At 45.5% G+C, this 17463-nt stretch overlaps 1 long non-coding RNA gene across 1 annotated transcript; it reads right to left on the reverse strand.

Annotated features, from left to right (window-relative positions):
- Positions 1–7493: 7493 nt before the first annotated feature.
- LOC144166101 (uncharacterized) lies at positions 7494–17235 on the reverse strand. Its single transcript, XR_013321572.1, has 3 exons — positions 16908–17235; positions 12338–12392; positions 7494–7742 (listed from the first exon to the last, which is right to left on the reverse strand). It is a non-coding gene; the product is annotated as an uncharacterized LOC144166101 (long non-coding RNA).
- Between the last annotated feature and the right edge of the window lie 228 nt (positions 17236–17463).

A 17463-nucleotide genomic window follows, 5' to 3' on the forward strand; every position in this document is an offset into this window, starting at 1 on the left:
GGTGCGAGATGACGGCTCCCGTCTCTCCAATATGCCAGTAATGGCAAGGCGTATGGCGATGAGCTCAAGATTGGTGACCGTGTGTTCCTCGGTGAGCCGTTGAACTACAGTCGTGTCTGTCTCAGAATCGTGCCAAGCTATTGGGGCGCCATTCTGGAACTAGGCGGCATCCGTGTATAGTTGGACGGTCCCTTATAGGGATAGCTTGTGTGACATTTTCATGTGGCGTTTAGCGGCAGCTTTGCGCCTTTGCGGATTAGCTGAACTCATGTCCTTTGGTATTGTATACCATCCACTAAGTCGATGAGTTTCCATGGTGGAGCAGGAGACGAGAGAGGTTCCAGGTTGTCGACGTCGTATCCCAATGCCCGCAAGATGTGACGGCCAGTCACCGTTGTGGAAAGAAGGACGCGCTGAGCGTGCGATTGCTGCTCTGCCACATCCTGCAGGGCATTGATTTTGCTGCATGCGTGCAGGTCCACTACTGGGCAGTACTGCGGTATACCAGTGACCAAGCGCATTTCTTTGCAATTTATTCTCTCAATCTAAAGGCGTTGGGTCGCGTTAAGCCTCATGTACAAACATGCGTAGAGGATTTTTGACGTTATGGGGGCTAGGGAGATCTGTCGGAGCCCCGCTTCTTTGATTCCCCATACACGGGCGGAGACGCGACGCATAAGGTATAATGCCTGATGGCAAGTATTCATCGTGCTATGAAGCCAGCTTTTAGGTCCTCCATTCTCGTCAATAAGCATGCCGAGTATACGCATTGTTCGTGTCCTGCATATGACGGAGCCCCATAAACGAAGGGAGATAAGGTTTCGTTCGGCCTCGGATCGCAGTCAGGGACTGTTCATGACACCAACGTATTTGGTTTTTTCTAGTGAGGTTTTTATGCCGCACTGCTGAATGTCATGAACGACATTCAGGCCTGCTGCAAGGCTAGTTCTTGCTCTCTGGGGGACCCCCCATGCATCCAAAGGGTTATGTCGTCTGCCTACACGGCAAAATTAAGACCGGGTATCCACGTCAGCATTGGTGGGAGACCTGATATGACAATGTTATATAGAGCCGGGGATATGACAGCGCCTTGTCGGACGCCTGTTTGTTTGCTCTGCCATTCACCCTGACTATCCCCAACCATTACTGAGAACGTTCTGTCCACAAGGAGCCTTTCAGAAAGCGCTATAGGTTTCCGCCTACCCCTATGGCCTGGAGCCGGTTAAGTATGGTAGAGTGGGGCACGGAGTCAAACGCCTTTTTCACGTCTACGCCAACTACCATCCAGAGCTGTGCGCTGCTAGGGTAAGCGAGAACATCGTTATGAAGCCTCCTGAGAATATCTGGCGCACAGAGCCCGCGACGAATACCTACTTGCATAGAGGACAGAATGTTTTACGTGTCTAAGTACCACACTAGTCTTCTCAGAACCATGCGTTCCGTGACCTTACAGAGGTTGAATGTTAGGGATATCTGCCTGAGGACTTCCAATGTTCGACTCAACCTGCCAGGTTTGAGTGTTGGTATCACTACTGATTTTTTCCAGGCAGAGGGAAGATCACTGTTGTTCCAATACTCGCTGATCACTTTCAACAAGGCACGTTTGGGTGATTTGGGAAGGTTCAAAAGTTTCAAAAGGCCCCGGGGCGCTTTTAGTGTTGGAATCATACAAGGAAGCCTCCATTTCGTCTAACGTGAACAGAGCGTCGTGTTTCTTTTTATCTGATGGCGAGTGCGCTGGCAAGGCGTCCACATTCTCAGGTTGAGGACAGAAGATCCCCCCTGCTTGTATGGCTAGCTGTTGCGGAGACATGCTCAATTTCAGGGCCATCTTTTGGGAAGGGTGAATAGGCCTCTTGCATCGAAGCATAGCTTGAAAAATATGCCAGGCCCTCGAAAAGTAGGCCGCTTCGGTGAGAGAGTGTCACAGCAGCTGCCAATCTTGCCTCACGATGTTCATCGTATACTGCTCAACCTCTTGAGAAATTCACTTCGCCTCCAACGGGTTGTCCCGGCCAGATCGGCGATAGGCCTTGAGAGCACGAAGCCTACGATACCACAATCTCGAAAGGTGGCAGCATGGCTTCGGAGCATCGACTTTTACTGCAAGTTTCGTCGTAGCTTTTTTTTTCTTGGCATCGTTGATCTGAGCGATCAGCTCGTCTAATCTCGTGGGGACGTCCACCCCACTGGGAATCGTACGGAAATCATCCCATGTAACGTGTTCCTCTATGCGATGGAACTGGGGCGGCTGCAATAACTTTCTCCCTCGTGGGGCCCACGACAACACCACAGGATAGTGATCACTGCCCATGACATCATCGACCCGTGACCATTGGAACTCACTGTGATGAGGAACAAGTGTCAGGTCTGGAGAGGTGTCCTGTTGACCTCTGTGCTGACGAAATCTAGTGGAAAGGGCCAGCTCGTTGACGATGGTAAGTTTGGCTTTGACAATTTGTTGTCACAGCTGTCTTCTCCTACCATCTGAGCGTTGATATCCCCAGAAGGCGTGCATGGCATTAAAATCGCCCCCAACAATAACCGATTTTGGGGATATATTCTTAAGAAGTGTTCCAGAAAAGATATATCCACTCGATATGTGGTAGTACCGAATGATCTGGCATAAACTGAAAAGACCAAGGCTCGTTGGTCACCATCTAATGTAAGGCGCACTCCCGCCACCTCCTGCGTCTGTGTGCACCAAGCGGAAGTATCCAGCTCGGTGTGGGCCGCCCGAAAGAGAACAAGGACGCATGCCTGCCCATTAGCTACTGGATCCGCAGTTCGCGACCCTGTCCCGGGACGTCGGTGCTGTATGGAAGAGGTGCAGTAAGGTTTATACCCTATTAGACTTGGCCTATTAGTGGCCACTTCCTGAAGTAAGACAGCAAGAGGGAGCGTTGGTGTGATGTGCAGTCTTCCGTGAAGGTCAGCTTGTTTGCGACGAATTCACGGGCAGTTCCATTGCAAGAACCCGATACGCGAATACGAAGCAAAGATGTCATGTGGATTCACGCTACTGCTTGCCATTATGGAATTGGAAGGTGCGCAAAAATGAATATGATGAATGTCCGAGTCTGGTCTCTTGGTTCGGAGACACTTTTGCTGCATTCCTAAGAGAGGCATTATTTGTTTTATTACCTCTGCATTAATCAGTTCGATAATGTGCTTGAGCTGGTCTTCTTTCAAGTGTACCATGCGTGAGCGATCTGATAAAAAATGTGCTTGTTCACCTTGTCGTGTAGCATGAACAGCACCAACATAAGCACGATGTAACCGTGCCTGCTTTAGTACCGGCGTAGGTTGCTCGAAAGATGCCGGCAGTGGTAACGGAGCGGCATTTTCTGCAGTACCCTCAGATTGCGTGGTATGTTTCTTCGCATCACGCCGTTTCGCTTTGCCTTCCCTGTCTCCTGCCCTCGGTAATGACCGCCTTTGTATTGGCGGGAAGTCCTCAGGAACAACCACAAAAGGTTCTGAGGCTGATTGTGTACCAGCGGGGGTGGTGTACGCAGTCGCAGCCGACATTTTTGCTACGACGAAGCTCGACTTGTTATTCACGCTCCTTTCGTCGCGGCACTCGGATACGACGAGCAATGCCGTCTCTCAGGCTTTTTGTAGCCTGTTGCCGAGCAGGGCATTTCGAGTATGTGGCTAGGTGGTGACCTCCGCAATTTCGGCATACTGCAGTATATCGTTCTGTAGGACGACAGGCCTCAAGGTTGACATGTGCGGGGCGACCACAGAAGGAGCACCGGCGCTGATCGACGAGGGGACACGAATTTTTCCTGTGTCCGATTTTATGGCAAGTCTCGCATACGAAAGCTTTCGGGTGATAAGGCACTACCGGTAGCAGTGTGCTGTATAAATGAATTTTGCGGGGTAGTCTGGAGCTCGCGAATGTGATTAGAGCGCCTCCGTTCGTGCCCATGGGCCTGGCGTTGATTATCTTGCACGAGTAGCAGGTGAGGTTATCCATAAGCTGTTGCCTTGTTAGCCCGTTTGCATGATATATGACACCACGAATCTGGCCGGGGCGAATGGTCTCATGCCTGCACAGGTTTCGCCTTATAGGAAATGGCGAGAGACTGTAGTCCCATAAGGCGGTCACGGGCATGGGCATGCGAAACGTCTACTGCGAACTGGTTGCTCCGTTCGAGAGGCCTTAACTGATATCCTGAGTGGAAGTGGATTTTTCGAAGTTCTTCGGCGATAGCTCCGTGCAGCGAACGTGCGGGGAGTACGCCTAATTGACCCGGTGATGTACGCTTAACAATCACAGTGGGCTTAACATTGAGTGGATCAGTAGCTGAAGCTTTTTTGTTTCGCCTGCCAGGCTGCCAATCCTCTTCGAGATGTTCATTGTCAGTGAAAAGATCGTTTCTGCCCCGCGAGGCTACCATGGACGCAGAAGCAGAACCCCGCGTTCACAATTGTGCGTCGGCGTAGCGAGCGCTCGAGATGGTCTGCGAGCGGACAATTGCACTGTACTTATCTTTGCATGTACGAGAAGTGCATGCTTCTATTCTGGGTAGCTTAGCACATTTCGAAGATGGGAAAAAAGTGCAAACTCGTACCTGAGAAGGATCATTTCGAGGCGCATTTTTCATAGACAGCACCGAGAATGGGTTGGAAACGGGTATCGACGCAACCATTTCGCAGGATTCATCCTCCGTCATGGTGCTTTCGTCGGCTTCAAACCCAGTGTTAGGTTGCGACGCGTCATCGGCGTCGCTGCAAAGCGATGTTGCCGCTGCGTCTGGCTGAGGCGGCCTCGGAGCCGTGTTGCAATCGGCGGCGGGCGTAGCCGAACAATCGGGTTGGTTTTCTCGGGGGGTATCCGACGTAGGATCGCTAAAGACGTTTTCCACAGGATAAGGTGCAGGTGATGGGGCCCATACATTTTTTGCTGCACAGCCCAAAAATGCCCATGCCAAAAAGCTTGAGAAGCTCGGAGCGATGCGAACGTGCGTGCGTCGAGTCAGCTGCTTGCAGCGCCCCTCCCCACCCCACCATCACCCATCTTTATGAAGGCTTGAAAGAAAATAACTCCGCATTTTTCATCCGCTTGTGTTCACGCGACTTCTATACGTGCTTCCTGACCTTGCCAAACTTGCCAATATCTAAAACGAATCAACGTACTGAACCCGTGAACGGATAAACTTGTCCTTCTCCTAGTCCAAGACAGATCCACTGGCCGCATCGTGGACTCCGGCCTCCATAATATAATCTGAGAACCTATATCGGTCCACATATTGAGCCATTACAAAAACATGTGGTTGATCCGTCTTTCATAAAAATCGGTAAAACACGAAAGTTAAATGGGCTTTCACAGGAGCGTGTGAATGTCTATTGTGCATCGATATTACCCTGCAACTCATTATTTATATTCCATCTAATTGACACCGTTAGATGCATCATCATTAGACACTGGATTACACGCGCCTGAGCACTGCGTAAATCCGATTTACAGCCCACGCGCTCGCAAACCGTGGGAGCGAAACCGAATGGGTTGTCAGCAAATCGTTTGGTGAAGTAACGGTCCGCTACAGCGAAAGGAGCATGATTTCCGGGTCCGAAGCAGTTCTGTGGGTGTGCTTGGCGAGCGACGTCCTGCTAGAATGCGACGTTCTGCTGGTGGGTCGCTTCGGCAAATGTGCGACCACATTGGTCCTGCTCCGTGGCGTGTACGCCAGACGCTTGCGTTGCGACAAGCTTGACTTGTGGACCGCGGCGGCGGCGTTCCACATAGGCGTCGAGAGTATAAACACAGCAGATTCCCCTGCGATACGCTGCCACATCGAGGCGCGAAGTATCGGCGCTCATTAGCGTCGGGACGCACTACATTGCTTCACCTCTCCTAGACGGCAGCACCATCGGGATAGAGAAGTTAGAGCTGAGGACATAGGGCGCGCTTTCGTACAGCTATCCGTGCAAGACTTCATGGCCCAGTTGGCAGAGCATTTCACACCTCCCGTTGCGTCCAGACTGAACGTGGGCTCGAATCCTAGATCCGCCGCGCCAATGGATTTTTTTTTTTTGGTCATGTCATTTCCGTGACGGATATGACGTCGGTGAGTTTTGTGTACCCCGGCATAAAACACTTTCATGTTAAAAACCCTCGCACTCAGCCACAGCGGAACTTCCAACAAGGCTCTGTGGGACACCATGCTAATTTACTCACCTTTTCACTATACCAACACGCATCATCTCACGGCAAACCCTATACCACGCAACGTTCGTTCTTAACATCACACAGCTGGAGACAGAAACGGGCTGATGATTTCCACAAAGGGCGAACAATAACTTGAACAATAACTTTGTGGATTCCGCCGAATACATGAACCGAGAAGCATATGTTTCTTGCGTAGGAATTTCCCAATATAATGTACTGTGTTTGACGCTCCTATGTTGCAATTAATAATATTTGCATTGATACTTGCAATGTAAATTATTTGCATTGGTGTCTAGTGAAGTTAATGTATTGATTTTGTGTTGATACGCGCCGCAAAATGTGTTAAGTATACATTTGTCGTCTACTGCCTTTGTTTTGTTATGTTCTTGTGCTGTTTTTGTTTTTGTTATAGGAGGATAGGGCTGTGTGAAGTTGCCGTAAAGCAGCTTTTCTTCCAACTTTCCCCTCACAACAGCTGCTCGACAACATCTTCACAGGTTGTGCGAAATAAAAATTCAATTCAATTTAATTCAATAGGCATTCGCTATAGTTCACCTCTCAAAGACTCTCAAACACGGCGAAAATACGAGCCACCCACTAGCAAATGGTATGAGAGGCGCCCATATTCTCAGCGATAATAATCCCCTCGTCACATTTATTTAAACAACTACACACTAGCACGACTTCCCCAGGATCCACCCACCAATGGACCAGCCAGTGGATAACTTGAAAGCTCACATTTGAAGTTTACTGCGAACAAGCACCCCAACCCGCACCGTCTGACCCAAGTGCGCTCCCGCCTCTACCCAAGCGAAGCCTGCCACCTGTGCAGCCGACATGCCCCCCTACCTCGCACAACACGGGCATGCCACAGGATCTGTTCTCACAAATGAACTCTGAGAAGCTCTGGCACACGGTGCTCCGCAACTGAGAACCAGACCTTCTGATCGGGTTAATCGGCTGGGCAGAGGAAGTCGCCGATGCATGGATGTCACTGCCTACAAAACCGACCTGAGTGTCACTACCCAGTCTAATGTTTTCTCTTTGTCGCACACTCTCTTGTGAAATTGGACATTGTGTGTATCGCCTGTGTGGCCTATTTACATAAACATTATCTGTATAGTTGCGAGGCACACTAGTCTTTCGGTGTTTTCAAACATAATTATCCGACATGCTTTTTCCGGTGGTTCAGAAATGTCAATCCTGGTTGATCTTATCGGGCACATAGTGAGAACGGTACATATCTAGGGGAAAAAACGCACGTAATAACAGGAATTATATCTACCAGACGACACAAAAAGAACACTACCAGATTTATTGACAAAACAACGCAATTTTATGCACTGGTTTCAAATTTCCACTACACTTCATTGAATTGATTGATTTTGCTTGCAACGCTGACAGCCAGAGATTCCTTGCTATGATTCGCGTGGTCACTCAGCGTACGTCGTCAGCGGCGACGTCCAGAATAGCCGCCGTAACTGGCACACACCTTGCCAATGCAATCACACATTGGTCTTGGCCCACACCGGGGCGATGATCCTGGTAAATGGTCCCCCAGACACTGGAGGAAAAATGTGCGCATAATATATCAGACACAATCATGTTAGGAGCATCGCGGAAAGCGTGCACCAACTTGAAAACTCATGTTTCCATATGCGCACTTATTCCAATAGTTAGGTAAAACAAACTTTGTTTTAACTTGCTCTGCCATGGTCACACGTGAACTGCACTAAAAAACTTCAAACCCTGAAGTAAACATTTACCGAAACAATGTTGAGAAGAAATCGGTTTTCGGGCGTATTTTCATTGCTTTTTCACCCGTCAAGGTGAGAGCCTGAATGATATAAAAGCGGTTACTGCGCGAATTATATTTCATTACCTAGGTATATTGTAGTAGCGCCTTTTCTTCTCCAATAAAAATACCCTCAATGCCTTCTGATAGAACCGCATCGCTTACAATTTTATTATTTCGCGCTTAACTTTGGTAGGGCACAGGGCTCCGATTATTAAGTGCTACATCTACATCTACATCTTCTACATCTTCTGCAACTTCTACATCTAATAAAACTGTGCAATGCGTAGCAAAAGGATTTTATCATATAACAATACATGAGCAATGTCACAAATCTGGAATATGAAAACTAAGATAGCGTTTCAAACAAACCAGAATTGCCAATGCTCTACCTGTGGCCGAGAATTGGCGCATGATTCTTTTCGGCAAAAAAAATCTCTGTAAAATGGTAGCTTCTTTCAGCAGAGCTGCAAAGGGCCTTGAAATGTTTGTGAACGTTTAAATATTTCCAATATGTTTGAACTAGGGAATATAATGGTTGTTATTGGTACAAAAAGGAGAAGTACGTACTGCCAGGAAATGCAGTAACTGGATGCAATACACTTTAAACCGTTGCTAGGGACATTTTTCACGGCATTCTTAAATATCCTGGCGTCTTGAAGAAGGTATATAAAGAGTGAAACCCATTTTAGATCTCCATTGCAATTATTTTTAAATTCTGCCTGCATTTGAAGCATGCAGATACTCGACATAGGCTCGAAGACGCTGTGTCATTATATGAGGCGTTTAAGCGTGGTACCCTCACACTGGGGATATGGCAGCGTACTTCACCAAACAAACTTTTGTAAAAAATTGGGGGACCCCACACAGGAGTTGCAGTCGGCGGAAACTGAAGCTTCACACTTTAGATTGTACACACATCATCACCGGCGTATTTTTTTTTTCAGTGTACGTAGGTTTCGTTCTTGTCGTAAATGTCACATGAATAGGTTGTAAAAATGTGACAAATTTTGACCCTAACGTTTACATTCGCGCTTGGTTCACCGAAGACCTTCATGCTGGCTAGCGTAACGAAAGAATGGCGGAGCCGAGAGTGGTGCCATTGCTGCCCGAAATGGGGATCATTACTTGGCCTCACGAGTGCTGTGCGGCGCAACAAGGCTTATTTGTTCTGGGATAAACCGAGTGGCGCGCCCTCCCAGAAAATAAAAGCAGCGGCAGCCCCAGAGAACTCCTAATTTCAGGACAAGAAGTCTTCCGTGTAAGAGCTTAAGCATCCTAACGTTTCTCCCTCCCCAAATCATTCGGTGTTTGGCTCTCAAGGTTTTATTTGTCGTCATGCTAGTGTGGTGCCGCTGGGTATAGGTGTTTGAATCCCCTGCCTCTGGTCCCTGACTGTGAATTCTTGCATTATCTTACATCTTCTACGTGTTGTCCCTTGGTGGGCGTAAATATCGTGTGTTCCCGGTCATCCGGTAGTCCCGTCGGTGCAGCGTGCTCGCTTAGCAATCAGAGTGCTATTGTTTCATTCCAAAGTCAATGACAATGTAGAAACTTTTTATAATTAATAGTCAATTCATTTCATTTTTTTCTTTCCTGAAGACCCTCGGGTAGTAGGTTACGGTTGCCTTGCGCCAACCTAGACAAGGAAAATAGTATAAACAACAACAACAAACAAAAACAGACACAATGAATATAGCAAGAGGTAGGAATAGTAAAAAAAACTGCGGCAATCACGAATAACCACGAAATATAGTAATGGCGGAATTTCCTCAGTGAATTCCCCAATAGTTTGGCAGGATGGCTGATGGCTTATGATAACCTCAGGAGTTATTTGCCAAATATTTTTGGGTATTGCGTGAACCTAATACATTGGGTAGCGATCGCTTATGGTTATTGCGCGAAGCAAGAACTGTTCATCGATAAAATGTGCAACTTGATCTTAGTGATTCGGTGACTGTGGTTCAGATGGATAGAAGCGCTTGGTGGTGGCGTTCATGAAGCGTGTCTTGGCTTGGACGGGTTAGCAAAAGTGTTCAGACGGCACAAAGAAGCGATGATGCAGCGGGCAGCGAGTGCTATGATGTTTATGAGCCGTTTTACTGACGTAGAATTGACTATGTCTGAGTACTGGGGTTTTGTGAAACGGCTTGCACAGTTTGCATTGATTGCAAATTCGTGTAACTTACTTATTGTGAAAAGCTGCAAAGTGTGTGATGCATATCGAAGCTGTGGTGTAATATATGTTCGGTTTGATTTTATTATTTATTCAACTTTGAATATCCTAAAGGCCCCGAAGGACTTTACGTAGGGGGGATGCGATTCATACAATGTGTAAGTCAACACCTATGAACATGAACTGCAAACTACAGTCAGTGGTGCAAAGATGTACACAGTCACTCTGTGTAAGATGTGCAATTAGCAACGGTTGGAGACACGGAGACAGAGTCTGAGAGGGCAATTGACATCTGAAGTGCATAGCACCACTGAACAGGGCACCCACGTGGGCTCAGCCTTTTAATTTATACACTGTTAAAAAATCGCACGTCTGACAAAAAGAACATCTTTTTCATTAGGAAACGTATCCAAGGGTGTGTGCTGAAACACGTCTATGACATCATATTTCATGGTTTTTTGACAACATAGTCCCAGTGGGTAATATATTGCACATAATATAAAGACTGACATCAAAATTATCTCTGAACTCTAATACATTCAATAATTAAAAAAAATAACTGGTTTTTACTACAGCTATTGAGAACACACACACACACACACACACATATATATATATATATATTGTGAGCACTGCCTTCACATTGATTGCTTGAGTGGTCGCTCTCTCTATTGTGTCCAAGCACACTGTCATCAGCATCGTCTCGCCCACGCATCGTTTGGTGTCATCATCGTATCGCTGGGCTCGCGCGAACCTAATCATCATCGGAGTTCGTTGGTTCGGCTAGCTGCTTAGTAACGACCGCCGGAATAAACACCGCCCTGCATTAGGCCTGCTTTCCCGCTTTCCTCTCTCAATATATATTAGTTCTGTATTTTGATGCCTATTTGCAACATGACACTACTGTTCGGCTCTAAACTTCCTAACTCTGTCAGGTTTTCTTGAAAAGTTTTTAGGAATGTTCCATGCGTGACTGCAGTATTAGTGCTGTACATGCGGCACTCGCGCTTCTCTGACCACTTGCTGGAATAAGGTTTTCTCCTCCTCCTACTCCCGTGTAGTTACTACTCACGTGTAGTTACTCGCGTGTTGTAGCTTTTGCTCGACCCAAAATCAAACTTTTTCTTGTACGTAGTTCGCCATTTCACCTTACTTTACGCCAAACAGCCAATTCTTCATACCTGAACTCTTGTCATTTCTCCTTTATTGTTTTCCTATTCGTGGTATTTTTTTCACCTGAGGTAGCATTTTAGGCATGCGAGGTAGCAAGTACGTACATACAGACAGTAATCCACATCCCTACGTTTGCTTAGGGAGATTAAAAATGTTACTCGTATGCGTTGATCGTATTACTTTGCGTAAAAATCGGTGTATGCGTGTATCAGGGAAAACGTTTTTTAAACACGTGGAGCACTTTTACCAGATGATGGGGCTTCCCGGAGTTCCAGTAATGTCTGCTGAGTAATGCAGCAGAGTGTCACAGAGTATTAGCAAGAAACACCATTTTTTCCGTTGAGCGAATTACGACTCGTGCGCTAGTCCGTAAGGAGAGAAGAAAAATTGGGCAATTAGGGGTTCTAAGCTGCAAACAGTTATCACCGCGCTAATACCTACGGGCCGTAGTCGTCATTATTTCGTGTTTGTAACTAGCAACTTTCTCCTTTCCAGAATATGCTGCAACTTGGGAGACAATTCTAGCTATATTATCTCACAGAGCGCAAAAAAAAACTGTTCACCTCACTGAACTGAAAGGAACTAGTATTGGAGCTCATTATAACCCTTCACTTTCATAACTTTTAAAGAGGCATTCAGCAGATTAAGAGATAGGGCTTTGAATAGCATCAAGATACTCATCTGGTAGGTAAGAGGGGAGGTGCCATCCTTTCTACATAACCTTTCTACATAACCAACCTTTCTACCATAACCATCGAATTGTGTTGTAACTTGTGCTTTTCTCTGTTAGCGTGCAGTATAAAGCCGCCTTCACATTCGAAAGTATTTATGGTTGCGTTCTGTAATATTACCCTCCCCGGCCCGTTTTGTTAAGTAGCGTTTCCGTGTTCAGAGAGGCCGATTCGACCCAGGTCATAGATAGATTGAAATACGGGTAAATGCCCCAACAAGGTTAATTCGAAACACCAAATACAGAGAGCGGGGAACGAATACTTTATAATTTGCGAACACTTACTTTTCCAGAACATTGTAGTGGAAAATAATTTTTTTCGACTGGGTCCACGCCTGACCTGAAGATACAATATAAAAAGTGATCATAATCATAACAATGGTAAGTCAAACAATTCTAATGATTAGAAAGATTATAATCCACATTAAAATACAGATATACTGGCTGTTTTCCAAACTACTCCAAATCATGAAACTATTTCTACACTTAGCCCAGTTTTCTCCGCAAAGTTTTGTATCTTCGTAGGCAGAAACTAGGCATGTTACGAATAGACTGAAACTTTGCTTTCTACTATAGTCCCTCAATCTACTCTGTACTGCAGTGCTGGGGTAGGTATCCGGGTTACACGACGGAAATTGACGTGGTTATTGTAAACACTATGACTGTAATTATCGCTGCTACTGAATGCGTTCCTGTTGCCTATAATAAGCCGTCTATCGACACACACGTGATCATTAGTTTTTATGCCCCCGAACATCCATTACCTTTATTTACGGGGTGCCTCCAAAGTACAAAAAAAACTTTTTTGAAGGTCATTCCCCTTATACTGCCTGTCATCGCAATGAGACTTCAAGTGATCAAAGCAGTGAAGACAATATTTAACCCCGTTTCCTACAGCATTATCAGTAGAGCTCTGATTCCAACATGGTTTACTAACAGCTTTTTTATTTGCAGCTCAAACCTTGAGGAGTGAAAGGCCGCGCTGATGAGCTCTGACCCAGGGGACCAGTGACCGTTGGTTATCCAGGCACGCAAGACAGTAGCCGCCGCAGAAACTTTGGCCGGGGGCTTCTCCCACTTTCTAGCGCAAATGTTTGGTCACGTCAAATAGAACTTCAGCTCCACCACTACCATCATCGTCACCACACTGCCTCTGTATTGCGCAGATTCATTTTCAGTGGCGAGGCGCATACATCCTTCACTCTCACCTTTTGCAGAGTATTCACGATAATTTCTCAGCCAAGGATCTAAGTGAATTAACTTAGGGCTTGTTTTCAAATAGAACGCGTTGCTGCTCAAATTTGGTTCAAGGCATTGACAAGGGTGAAATCTCCGACGGGTGTTCTGAATGAGGAGCATGACTGCACATGCACTGTCTCCTCTTATGAACGTCTCCGTGTGCGTCTCTACCGTTACTAAACCGGATGTTAATATCCGTTAAAACTTCAGCAGTAGAGGCTTACGGATTTACAAAGAGTTTGTCGCACATCAGACAATGATGCCCAGGTGGGCCTTTCTCTAAAATATCTCGCTCCAAGATTAAGCAATTTCTTTCCTCGGCGCTACAAGCAGTAGATTAGGAATCCATATTTTCGTATTTTTCTTTATGGGATCATTTGCTTTTATTGTTCGTCCATGACACTGACATGTTATGAACATCCAGGTTGATCAGGAGCAATAAACTTCCATTCCCATATAAGCTGTTTGGACAATACTTCAATTAGTGTTTCAGCTTATGAACTCAAGGAATGTCTGTATGGAAGGGTGTGTACTGGACATACTGTTATGAGCCCACGAAACAGAATTTTCACATCTACTGACTTTAAATTTCTTTCAAGGCGCATGTTGGTGAAAGCTATAGATCATTGCAGTACAATGGGTGCTAACCTCATGCAGTGAGTTTATACGTTTTATTCGCTTTTTTCAATGAAGTACCATCGGTGGAAGTTGGTAGGTTTTAAATTTAGGTGTGGCGCCTGCAGCACAAAAACGTAGGTGTATATTGTTAAAAGATTTCTTATTGTAACTTCTTTGATGAGTGCTTACATTTACAGAGCGTATAAGCGCTCCGTCGGATTTTCATTTGAAAACGAGATGTGTGATTTTTGTGGTTCCGGTACCATGTGTTTTGTAGAACGAGATGTTTATGTGCAGTGTGTTGTTGGGATACTTGGTACTACATTTCAAAAGTTTATGCATGTCGAAAGTATTTTGCTGTTGTAACCGGAATGTGTGATTGTTATGGAGATCACAGATTGCCACCTGTACGTTAATTTCTGTCACATTGGAGAGACCTTCGTCACTGATCACTGCCGCATCTTCGTGCCGAATCAAGCAAGCCTCTCGGTACTAATTAGTTTTCTCTTACATGACCCGCTGGCTGTCGCAGAGGGGAACGTTGGAAAACGGGCATAGTACCCTCTAGATTCATTCTCTTTGCACCGCCAGTTCTTTTTAGAGCAAAGGCGGAGGACGCTAAACATTATCTCTTAAAAAGCTGTGCGAAAACACAGCACTAATCCCATAAAAACATTTGTTTTTCAGTAGAGGTACATTCATTATACATGCCTGGTTTAGTTTTTGAACACAGGCAATGTTGCTTTTCCTTCTGTACATTCTTTTTTTCTTAGGAGAAAAAAGTGGGACGCTTCTATACCATACTGCCCCAGGATAACATACCCTTGTGGTGCGATCATAATGCAAGAGGTAATAACAGTCTCATAGAAGAACGTTGGGCAGACCTCAGGTAAAGTCGTAAAATGCAATAAAATGTAATCCTTGACGCCACTACGCGATACGAACGCATGTTTTTACGTCGGACACATGCTGGTGGTCGTGACCGACAAGCAGGCGTGATTTTTCAAACGCAATTTAAAAAAAAAAGAAGTTTAAGTTTATGTAGGTTTCCCACGAAAAATATGCCCGCTAAGTCGTTTGAACCGCAAAGCACCTTTTCCCGCTGTGCCAGCAGCGTACGAGAAACGCCGTTTTGGTAGAATTCTAAAGCAACAGCAATCTTTGTGCATAGGTTAGACCCCACAGTTGTTGATGAAGGGGCTGGAGGTGTTCACGAGTTCCTAAACACACTGCCGTGTACCGTCTATAAATTTGGGGGAGAAGATTGCGTGCATGTTAGAGCTTGTGTTCGTATGCATGGAACGTAAGCGTCACAACCATGGTAGAGTTTTATGGAAACTACTTCATGACGCTTTAAGCACGCGGCTCCAAAAAAAGGATCTAAGCCAACTTCTGAATATCTAAAGATGCGGGAGAACAAGTGTTTGCGACTACACGTCATTCGCAAATTTTGTTGCCATCAAATAGTCTCTAACACTAGGAAACGGCAGGCACAGCCCTTGAAATAGATTTTCCTCTCTTCTTTCAGCCGAAATTTAGGTGCGGGAACACATAATACTTTACAGGGTGTTGTTTTTGCCCTGTGGCGCGATTCAGGTTCCTGCACGATATTGAAGTGAAACCACCTAGGAGAAGCTAGTCCTCCACTTTAAACACTAAAATCCTTTTGGAAAGCTTTACAACGCAGTGCGCCCTTGGAGCTTTGTGTATGTGAGGTGAACTGGTCCCTATCCTAGCGGCTTGAGTTCGAGCAGTGGCAATCCTGCGTGTTATTTATTTTTAATGTCCAATGCCTTTTGTGTAAAATTTTCTAAGCATGTTCTTCCACCCCATTTTTGTGAACATCAATGGTTCGATATGCTTTAAAGTGTTTTAAGAGCAGTGAGCAAATTTTCACAGCGTTTAACTGAACATTTCCGCCGTAGAAGGGGGGTCGCAAATCAACGGTTGATGAAATTTGTGGCCTCGGGTGATGTCGGGTAAAAATGCAGCAATCCATGAAAAAAAAAAGCTTTGCGCACGTTAGAAAAATTTACTTGAAAAAATCCAGTTTCCTTAGTGGCTTATTGAAAGGGCCGTGCCCATCTCCACTCTTGCTGCTAGTGCGGCTCTGAAGGCTCATCGCAACCGCTTTGGAATGGTATTTCCTGAATTCCGCAGCACCTCTAGGAAGCCTTCCTTCCAAGTATGACAAAATAATGGCTCTGCATCTCGCATTCTGAAACGAAAACGTAAATGTCCTATGCAACATTTTCAGGCTTTCCTGCTGACAAGGAGAAAGACTGCCAGTTTCTCGGAGTACTAGTTATGGAAAAGTGTTTTCTGTAGTGTGCTTTTGTACCCACTAACGCAATTTGCACGCATTCGTAAATACATCTTGGAGCGAGCACGTTATACTTCGGTTGCAATGACTGCTTTTTGTGAGGAAAAATGTATATTTCTTATATGTAAAATTCTTGCTGACAGCGTTTTTTGCGATATGGCCCTCCAGAGAAAGAAGATGCATAAGATCTATGTAAAATAAGGAGATTGCTCTAAACTAAGCCCAGTATTTACCCAAGGATATGTTGAAGCTTCTCCAAACCACGAGTTTTTCTTTTTTCCCCAAATTGTTCATTTCGGCATATATCTAATAAAAGCAACTTTCCTTGTCGTACAATTGTACAAATCGTAACAATTTATAAGATCTTTCCATGGCAGAGAATTTCGGGGGACATAATTTACTTGAACAAATCTTGCAAACGCGCCTTCCTGCCATAAATACGAAATTTAAACACGCTATCTGCCGCACGCCCAACGTATTCGAAATCCCAAAATGGCGCTGGGGCAACTCCCATACTCTTTGTAATAACAGAACAGCGTGAACAGATGCGAACAAATAATGCCGACTTTTCATGTCACATAGGCACCCTGAAAGTGCAGGGCTATATGATTTAGCAGTTAGTGCACATCCCCCGTTTGCTGTCTTCATTGCCAAATATCTAAAGAAGGTACTCACATGACTACAGCAAGAGTGGCAATAATCATCAAAGTGGCGTAATTCGTCATACTGTGAGATAAGTAAAGAGCCAAATGCTGGAGCACGCTGATGGTTCTAAATTAACAGCTGCTGTTATGTCGCCGACCAATCCAATCCTAGTTAAATATTCTGCGCGTAACATGGCTTTAAAAGCAAGTTCACGTCAATGTTACACGACCCTAAAAACAAAGTGGAGCGAGAATACGTCATCCTTTATTCACCTATTGAATTGTCCACCAGCGTCGGTTCTGGCTGACCATTACATCGGCGATATTGTAGGCCTATTATAAGCATTCGAAGAAATGTGCAAAACATAGTGCCCAACGCCACTCAACAGCTGGTCGTTTTTTTATTGATGTAGAAGTTTTTGTCAGCTCTACCTCCTTTTTTCGTAAAACTCTCGGTTCTGTCTTGCGAGCAGCAGGCAAGGGGATTCGTCACGACCAACCCAAGGCCTTTGCAGCGAAAAAAAATCCCCTTTCTTTTGTGTAGCTCATTGAAGGATTGGTGCTGTCAGCAAAATATTAGGAACGCG

Source organism: Haemaphysalis longicornis, unplaced genomic scaffold (assembly GCF_048455015.1).
Source record: "Haemaphysalis longicornis isolate Haplotype H1 unplaced genomic scaffold, Haemaphysalis longicornis Haplotype H1 scaffold_16, whole genome shotgun sequence".
In the NCBI taxonomy this organism is placed as follows: Eukaryota; Metazoa; Arthropoda; class Arachnida; order Ixodida; family Ixodidae; genus Haemaphysalis; species Haemaphysalis longicornis.